This window comes from Hibiscus syriacus, unplaced genomic scaffold (genome assembly GCF_006381635.1).
Source record: "Hibiscus syriacus cultivar Baekdansim isolate YM2019G1 unplaced genomic scaffold, ASM638163v2 tig00110733_pilon, whole genome shotgun sequence".
NCBI lineage: Eukaryota > Viridiplantae > Streptophyta > Magnoliopsida > Malvales > Malvaceae > Hibiscus > Hibiscus syriacus.
Genome location: NW_024062845.1, coordinates 1936811 through 1945713, shown reverse-complemented (window position 1 = coordinate 1945713; position 8903 = coordinate 1936811). Strand labels below are relative to the sequence as shown.

Sequence of the window (8903 nt, the reverse complement as noted above, 5' to 3'; positions counted from 1 at the left end):
TCCATATTTACTTCTCTGTATACATATACATTTGAGGATTGTTGAAATATCAATACTAGTTATTAATGTATTTTACATCTGCTTGTAAATGTATCGAAACACATTACTATATCATTGTTTTCCATGATATCCACAACAAAGTTTTCACACTTTTTAATATTGTGTCGGTACTTTATGTCCAGAATGGAAGAAAAATGTGTCGATACCTTTTCAAAAAGTGTCGATTGAAAAAACATCGGAACCCATAATTATAATGTAATAGATAATTTTGTAATATAATCGATATAAATATACCGATTTTATGAGCGAATAGGTCTACAACCTATATCGACACTTTTTAATATTGTGTCGGTACTTTATGTCCAGAATGGAAGAAAAATGTGTCGATACCTTGTCAAAAAGTGTCGACATTTACACATCGGAACCCAGAATTATAATGTAATAGATAATTTTGTAATATAACCGGTATAAATATACCGGTTTTATGAGCGAATAGGTCTACAACCTATATCAACACTTTTTAATATTGTGTCGGTACTTTATGTCGAGAATGGAAGAAAAATATGTCGATACCTTGTCAAAAAGTGTCGACATTTACACATCGGAACCCAGAATTATAATGTAATATATAATTTTGTAATATAATCGGTATAAATATACCAGTTTTATGAGCGAATAGGTCTACAACCTATATCGACACTTTTTAATATTGTGTCGCTAATTTTAAGTAACGCGGTTTTTCTTCCTTCATTCAAAATATTTATATGTACATGTTTCTTATACACAATAGGAGTCATGTTGATACTTACGATATATGGAGATCGTTGTCATTCCATTTCGTCTTCGAAAAAATCAGTTGATGTAGGTTGTGTGCTTGTACTCAAACTGAGCTTGACTTGAGGACATGTTAGTTTGTTATGTCCCTCACCGTTGCAGTACCCACATCGCCTAATTTTCTTCTCGACCTTGTTCTTCGGCACTTCTTTTCGCTTGCGTTGTTTTCGTTGAGGGTCACGAACGTTGTTTACTACAATGCTCTGGTTGACTGAATCATTCAAACCAAACAAGTTTTCTAATTCTTCTATTAGTTTTTTCATCTCATCTCTTGCGGTTTTGAAAGACTCGTATGTCTTTGATGCAATGTAGCATAACCTACTTGACGTTGAACATAGAGCAGTGAACCTTGCCATTTGCACCACTTCTGGAGACACATTCAAATCAACATAACTGGGTGCAGAAGCCTTCGCATCATTAGTCCACCTACTTTGAATCAAAGTCTCGGGCAAATATGTGTAGTCCAAGTGCTTCAAAATGTGAAGTTGATGGCGACACGGAAGTCCAACGGTCTCGAATTTTTTGCAGGAGCAAATTAGAGTTTTCGTACGAGAATCAAAACTAATTTCAAATTTCCTATTTTTTTCTGCGTACTTTGACAAAATATAATGTTGACATTCATCTGATAAGGACTTAATCTCTGCCTCAATCCAGTACAATGTCTCCCGTATAAGTTCATCTTGGAACACACGAAAAGATTCGCGGCTAAAAATCGCAGCGGCGTGGCTTTCAAGGTCGACCAGTTTTGTGATCTGGAAGGGCTTCGTATGGGAACTTAAGTAATCCGCTTTCAACTCGTTCATACGCATTCTACTAATTCCATCTTCAATTTCACAAACAACATCTAAATATGTCTTCTTGTGTTTCAGTGCAATAGCTAGTGAAGCAATCATAGACTCGCATCTTTGTGTTGAGCGAATATTGGCAAAGAAATGACCGGTTAGATATGCTTGTGCCCATAAGTGTCGTGTATTTCCCTTCTCAATCACCCATAGATGCTTTTGGACGTTGAATTCTGAAACAACCGAACGCCATTGAATATCAAATTCCTTAGTTGTCCACCAGGAAGTCATGCATTTTGAGAATGCTGCTGTAAACTTTGGGTCACCAATGTTAGCTTGTGCATTGCGAGAAAGATGCCAAGAACATAATATGTGCTTAGCATAAGGGATAACATATTTGATAGCCCTCTGCATTGCCCTATCCCCATCGGTGACAACTGAAATAGGTGATTTATTCATCATGGCTTCTAAAAAATTCTGTAGCACCCACTCGAAAGATTGAGACGTCTCGTCAGCGATTATGGCAGTGGCAAACACAATTGTGTTATGGTGATGATTGACACCAACAATAGGCATAATTGGTCGACCATACAAATTATCTTTGTACGTTGTGTCGAACGCAATTACATCACCGAAGCATGTATAATCCGATCTCGATGTAGAATCCGACCAAATAAGATTATACAATGCCCCCAATTCGTCTACCGAGTATGTCATAAAAAACCCGGGATCATCATGTTTCTTATAATCAAAGTATGCAATAAGCGCATTCACATCCCCATCGACGATTTCCTTTGCTTTACCTCTTTGAAGTGCATTGTAGAGGTCTTTATGTGTAAATCCAACATTATGATAGCCCCCTGCCTGCTGCGTTAAATAGTTCATTACTTGTGACGTGCCAACACCGACCTCTTTCAATGTTGTTGCCTCATCGATATCAGCCTTACTTACAGCTCTATTAGAATGCATAAATGGTGTCATAGCAGGTGTGCAAAATGCATGATTATGTTTCTGATCAGACTTACTTATAACCCACTGATCGTTTGTATTTGTTATTGTAACTACGACTCTAGCCTTACATCCTGTTCTTGTGACTGGCGTATTAGCACGTTGACGATCAACAGTATTGACTTTTGATACTCGAAACCCTTCTTTGGAACAACAAAATTCTTGTGTCTTCACATTCCCTTCCACGTCAAGCCGTGTTGTTCCCTTACGTGCACTAAACCCATGTTCCCGTGCGAATCCCTTGTAAAATTACCAAGCTTGATCACGTGAACAAAAGAGCTGAGCAACCAATCTGTCAGATTCATCAACATTATGTACTTCATGGCATTCCTCGGTTGGCTTAACATTGTCTACATCAGTATTATCCATGGCAAAAATTTTGTTGTGCAAGTTCAATGGTCCAGGAGTTGATGGAGATGTAAGCAAAGGTTCATTTTGAACATGTTTCAGTCGTGCTGCTTTCAATAGGATGTGGTATTGGTAGTGGTAGTTAAAGGGTGGGTACAACATTAAATTCGCAGTACATATTTAGGTATGTACAATAACTACAAGTATCGACCCAAAAAACATCAAAACCAATAATTATAATGTAATAGGTAAATTAACAATGTAACAAGTATCGACCCAAACGAGGTGCACGCATAATATATTAGGTCAACATAAAGTATCGACACTTATTAAAAGTATCGATCCCGAAAACATCGAAACCAATAATTATAATGTATTAGGTAAATTTACAATGTAACCGATATAAATATACTAGTTTTATGCTAAAATAGGTCAGCATATAGTATCACACTTGTTAAAGTTGTGTCGATACTTACGGTCTAGAATGAATGCCAAAAAAGGTGTACCCTTAAAGTGTCGATACATTTATTAAAAAAGTATCGATCCCTAAAATATCAAAACCCATAAGTATAATGTTCAATGAAACATGTATAATTATACCGGTTTTATGAGAGAATAGGTCTAAATCATGTATCGACACTTTTTTAGTTTGTGTCGATATTTTTGTCCAGAATGAAATATTAAAACCAACAAGGTGCAAACATAAAGTGTTGATACTTACGGTCTAGAATGAATGCCAAAAAAGGTGTACCCTTAAAAAGTGTCGATACATTTATTAAAAAAATATCGATCCCTAAAACATCGAAACCCATAAGTATAATGTAATAGGTAAATGGTCAATGAAACCGGTATAATTATACCAGTTTTATGAGAGAATATGTCTAAATCATATATCAACACTTTTTTAGTTTGTGTCGATATTTTTATCCAGAATGAAATATTAATGCCCAACGAGGTGCAAGCATAAAGTGTCGATACTTTTATAAAAAGTATCGACACTTTATGAAATATCGAAACCGATAATTATAATGTAATAGGTAAATTTGCAATGTTACCGGTATAAATATACCGATTTACTTATAAAATAGGTCAATATAAGCGCTACCTATTACATTATATAAGCGTTACCTAATATGTTATTGTACTTGATAATATTTCCCGTTAAATACCTATTTTATTATATAAGCGCTATCTATTACATTATATAAGTGTTACCTAATATGTTATTGTACTTGATAATATTTCCCGTTAAATACCTATTTTATTATATAAGCGCTATCTATTACATTATATAAGCGTTACCTAATATGTTATTGTACTTGATAATATTTCCGGTTAAATAATATAACATAACCGGTCACTTGTTTAACCGGTCATGCCGTATATTAGCCGTTTTTTAGGCGCCGCACCGCAGAACTACCCTTTTATTACATGTGTTCAAAATAAGTTAATTGTAATAAGACTCTTTGTTATTATTTTATATCAGTATTAATATTGATTAATCAATTATATAAAATATTGCGAATTTTTATTATAGAATTAATTTTTTAGCTAGATTTATTTTATTTACAATGAAATATTTAAAAACAGCATACCTTGTTTAAGGTCCGCAATTAAAAACAAACGATTGAGGAGTGGACGACGACAAACTTGTACAATTTGTCTGTGACAAAAAAGATGAAGTAAAAATCATGAACCCTACATTTAAAAGCAAAAACCGAAAACTTCTTAATCAGTAAATTCACAGTTTAAGGGAAAGGGAGGTGTCAACGAATTTTTTTTAATAAAATAAAATGTTAACTAACATGTAATGTAGTTCTAAGAGAGATAATTTTAGTTTAAATTGACATTAAATTTTGTGCCAAATATCAGATAATATCTTATTTATATCTTATCAAATAATTTTTTTAATTTATTAAACACAAATAATAAATATTGAAAAATATTAATTTTTCGAATGTACAAAAAAATTTGTTTACAAGTAAACTCCAAAACTTTTTACTTTTTTATGAGATAATTAATTTTTAGTATCTAATTTGCTAAATTTTATCAGTTTAGTTCTTAAATTTTATTTTGACCTGCATTAGTCAATAAACTTGATAATATTACATAATATTATAGTGCAACAAGAAAGTTGACGGAGAAGGACCGTCGACCTCTGATTGGCAGCATCAGTAGTAGTTTGGAACACTGTTTAAACACAGTTTGAGTGATGCGGGATTGATTCTTTTAGTGTAGTTCGATATTATGAACTTTTGTTGTAGGTAGTTTATTTTGCTGAGGAGTGTAATTATAGGATTGAATAACTTTGTTCCCGTTTTTTTTGGTTATCAGGATTACGTCTATTTTATGTCGGGATGGCTAACAAATTCCGGATTCTCCATTAACACACTCTACCTTGAACCTGTGAACTCTCTGCTTTGAATCATCCATTAATGGCCGCCATGTTTTCATCTTCAGAAATCTCTAAACAGCAACTTCATTATTCTCTGCTTATGCCTCCTTTGCAGGGTCCATGATGCTGGTCCTATACATGGCCAATGAACTCATTCCCCGTCCGCTTAGATCCTACCTTTTGAACGCATTGCGCTACTTCTTTGCTCCTCTCTCCTCCGATCTCACCCTCGCCATCGACGAGCAATGTTGGATGGGAAAGAACCAAGTTTACGAAGCCGCCTAAGTGTATCTCAGCACCAGGATCAGCCCCAAGACGCAGCGGCTTACGGTCAGCAAAACCAGAAAACAAAAGCATCTCACCATCGCCATTGACAAGGGGAAAACGTTACTCGATCGTTTCGAAGACGTCCAACTGACATGGAGGTTTGTTTGTGCGGAAGGCCAGAAGCCTCACTCCGGCGAGAAAAGTTTCTTTGAGCTTATCTTCAAAAAGAAACACAAAGATAAAGTTCTGGACTTTTACTTGCTTTACGTTTTGCTCAAAGCCGAGGAGACTAAAAACAAAGACAAGGCGATAAAGCTTTATAGCCGTCAATGCCCATTCATTGCAGTTGGCGGTGAAACAAGGGGGTTTGGGGTTCAGTAATCCTTGACCATCCTACTACTTTTGATACACTGGCTATGGACCCAGATCTGAAAAAGATGATCATTGATGATTTGGATAGGTTTTTAAAGAGGAAAGGGTATTATAAGAAAGTGGGGAAGGCTTGGAAAAGAGGGTAGTTGTTATATGGTCCTCCTGGCACGGGGAAATACAGTTTGGTTGCCGCCATGGCTAATTATCTCAAGTTCGACATATATGATTTGGGGCTCACCAGTGTTCGCTCCGATGCCGATTTAAGGCGGACGCTGCTGTCGACTGGTAATCGGTCTATACTGTTGATCGAAGTCATAGATTGCAGCTCTTAGGTTCTAGAACGACAAACCTCAAATAAAAGCAAACATCAAGATGCTAAATCTGGGGTTAGAGCTTTTTCTTTTGGAACAACCTTACAATTACCAGCAAAACCTATACTCGTGGTTTTTTGAACAACATTTTAAGAACACAGTGGACTAAACTTGTTTTCTTGATTCAACGATTTCTACTTACAGCAGTTGACTCTGTCTGGTATACTAAATTGCATCGATGGACTGTGGTCAAGCTGTGGAGGATGAGAGAATCATTGTGTTCACTACTAATTACAAGGATCAGATCCACCCTGCTCTGTTGCGGCCGGGCCGAATGGACTTGCACATCAACATGTCCTATTGCACCGGTTACGGATTCAGGATTTTGGCTTCGAATTATCTGGGAATTTACCGCAAATATAATCCCTTCTTCGGGGAAATCGATGGCTTACTGAAAAGTATGGAGGCATCGCCGACCGAGGTAGCTGAAGAGTTGATGAGGAGTGATGATGCTGATACCGCACTACAAGGTCTTTTGAGTTCCTCAAACGGAAGAGAGATGAAGTCAATGGCACAGAGGATAAAGCAGCAGATTGTGATGAAGTTGGTGATAGAAAGAAATTATGAAGGTGAATGAAAGAATGTAACCAGTATAGTAAAAAAGTGAATTTTTGTAGAAACCTTATTGTCAATAAAGTCTTCTCCGCAACTCTAATGAAGATTTCAGATGATGTTTTACACATTTCAAAGACTTAAATCTAATCATAGGTTTTTGTTTGTAAGAGGTATAATGTCAAAATCTATCTTTAGGATTAACTAAATGATCACATTAGTTCTTATTTATCAAAAGGTTTTATTTTTAGGCTTGTATTAGTAAGAGATTGTAACACCCCAAATACCGGATTATTAGTTTCATATTTTACCATTGGGCCTAAAATGTCAAAATAAGTTAGCTTAAATATTTGGGTCAAGAAAAGATGATTGGACTTGTAGGAAAGCCCACAGGTTGATAACAATGACATTTTTATTTTGGGCATGAAAGAGGAAGGACCAAGGAAGTAATTAACCCCTTGTTTGAAAATAAGGTTGAATATCAATTAAGAGGGACGATATAAACGGGGTAAATTTTGAAACATATCTCTTCTCTTTTTCTCAACCTTTGTCATCTTCTTCCTCTATTCTCTCATTTCTTCTTCTTCTCCAAAGTTTGAAAAGTTGAGAGCTTTATTGTTTAGCAAGGGTTTTCAACATTTCTAAAGGTAAGAAAAGTGATCTCCTACCGCCATTTCTAGCTAAGAATCTTAAAGTTTGGCTATAGTGCCAAAATATTGGTTATAGAGAGGCTTTAGTTTGAGGGCTTTAGTTTGAGGGCTTGAGAGTGTCTCTAGATTGTTCCTAAGTGTTTAGAAACAAGTTTCTAAACACTTAAAACGTTATAAACAAAATTTTAATCCATTTGTTTGCTTTGGTTAGTGAAAGATTTTGGTGAGTGTTCAAAAGCCAAGAACATGGATAAGTTGATGCTTGGGTGATTCTTGGAGCCTTCTTCCATCAACTTGAGTTAAGGTAACACATATTTAACTCACATATACCACTTGTTTGTCATTAAATGTGATTGATTGCTTGTATGTGTTGCATAAAGCTTTTGAATGCATTTGGGTTTGGCATGAATTTTGATATTTGATGTTATTCATGCATAAAGGATGAACCTTTTATGATACTTTGAATCAACTTAAACTTTAGATAAATGTTTGAGGACCATGGAAAGGTTTTGAGAGTGATTTGGATAGTTTTTTCGGAAGAAAAAGGGAAATTTGCAGTCGAGGTTCGAAACTCCTTATCTAGAATGCAAATCTGCAGCAGAGGTTTCTAAACCCCCTTAAAGGTTTTGAAACATACCCAAAATGTCCAAATTGATAAACAAATGTTGCTCGAGAGGCCCTAGACCCATAGTATGACCATAAATGGGTTTGAATAGGTGAAAAATGCTAGAATAAGGTCTAAAAAGGGTGTTAGAAGTGATTGTTATGTATTAGGAGACCTCCTCAAATTTAAGTTAGTCAAACCGGTGTCGATTCTCGAAGTAGTATCGATACCATAGTGAGAAGTAGAATTGATACCATGTGTTTGAGTAACGGTACCAATGGGACAACAAAAGCTATCAATTTTGCTTTGACCAAAGAACCCAAGAAGGGGTTAGGATCGGTAAGAGCATTAATAAAAACCTACAAGTGAGAACATTAACTTGTATGTTAACGTAAGATAATTAAGTAATACTTCATAAGACAATGCCTTTGTTTGATACTCGAGAAACGTCGATGACATCTGAGTCACTTGAATATATTACAATTTTCCTAAATATATGTTTGTGAATATCTAGATTCTCTTCTCAGTGCTATGACACTTTTGTATCAGTGCAAATGCCCTTTTGACTCAGTGCGAATACACTTTTGTATCAGTGCTGAGGCACTTTTGTATCAGTGCTGAGGCATTTTTGTTATTTAATGGGAAACCATATTATGATTCTTATGATGCTATGTTACATATCCTTATGTTTTGATCTATGCCTATTTAATTCTTAAGATG

The 8903-nt window shown here is 35.5% G+C and overlaps 1 pseudogene; it reads left to right on the top strand.

Annotated features, from left to right (window-relative positions):
- Window positions 1-5407: 5407 nt before the first annotated feature.
- On the top strand, window positions 5408-6944 carry LOC120139254 (annotated as a pseudogene).
- Window positions 6945-8903: the final 1959 nt, after the last annotated feature.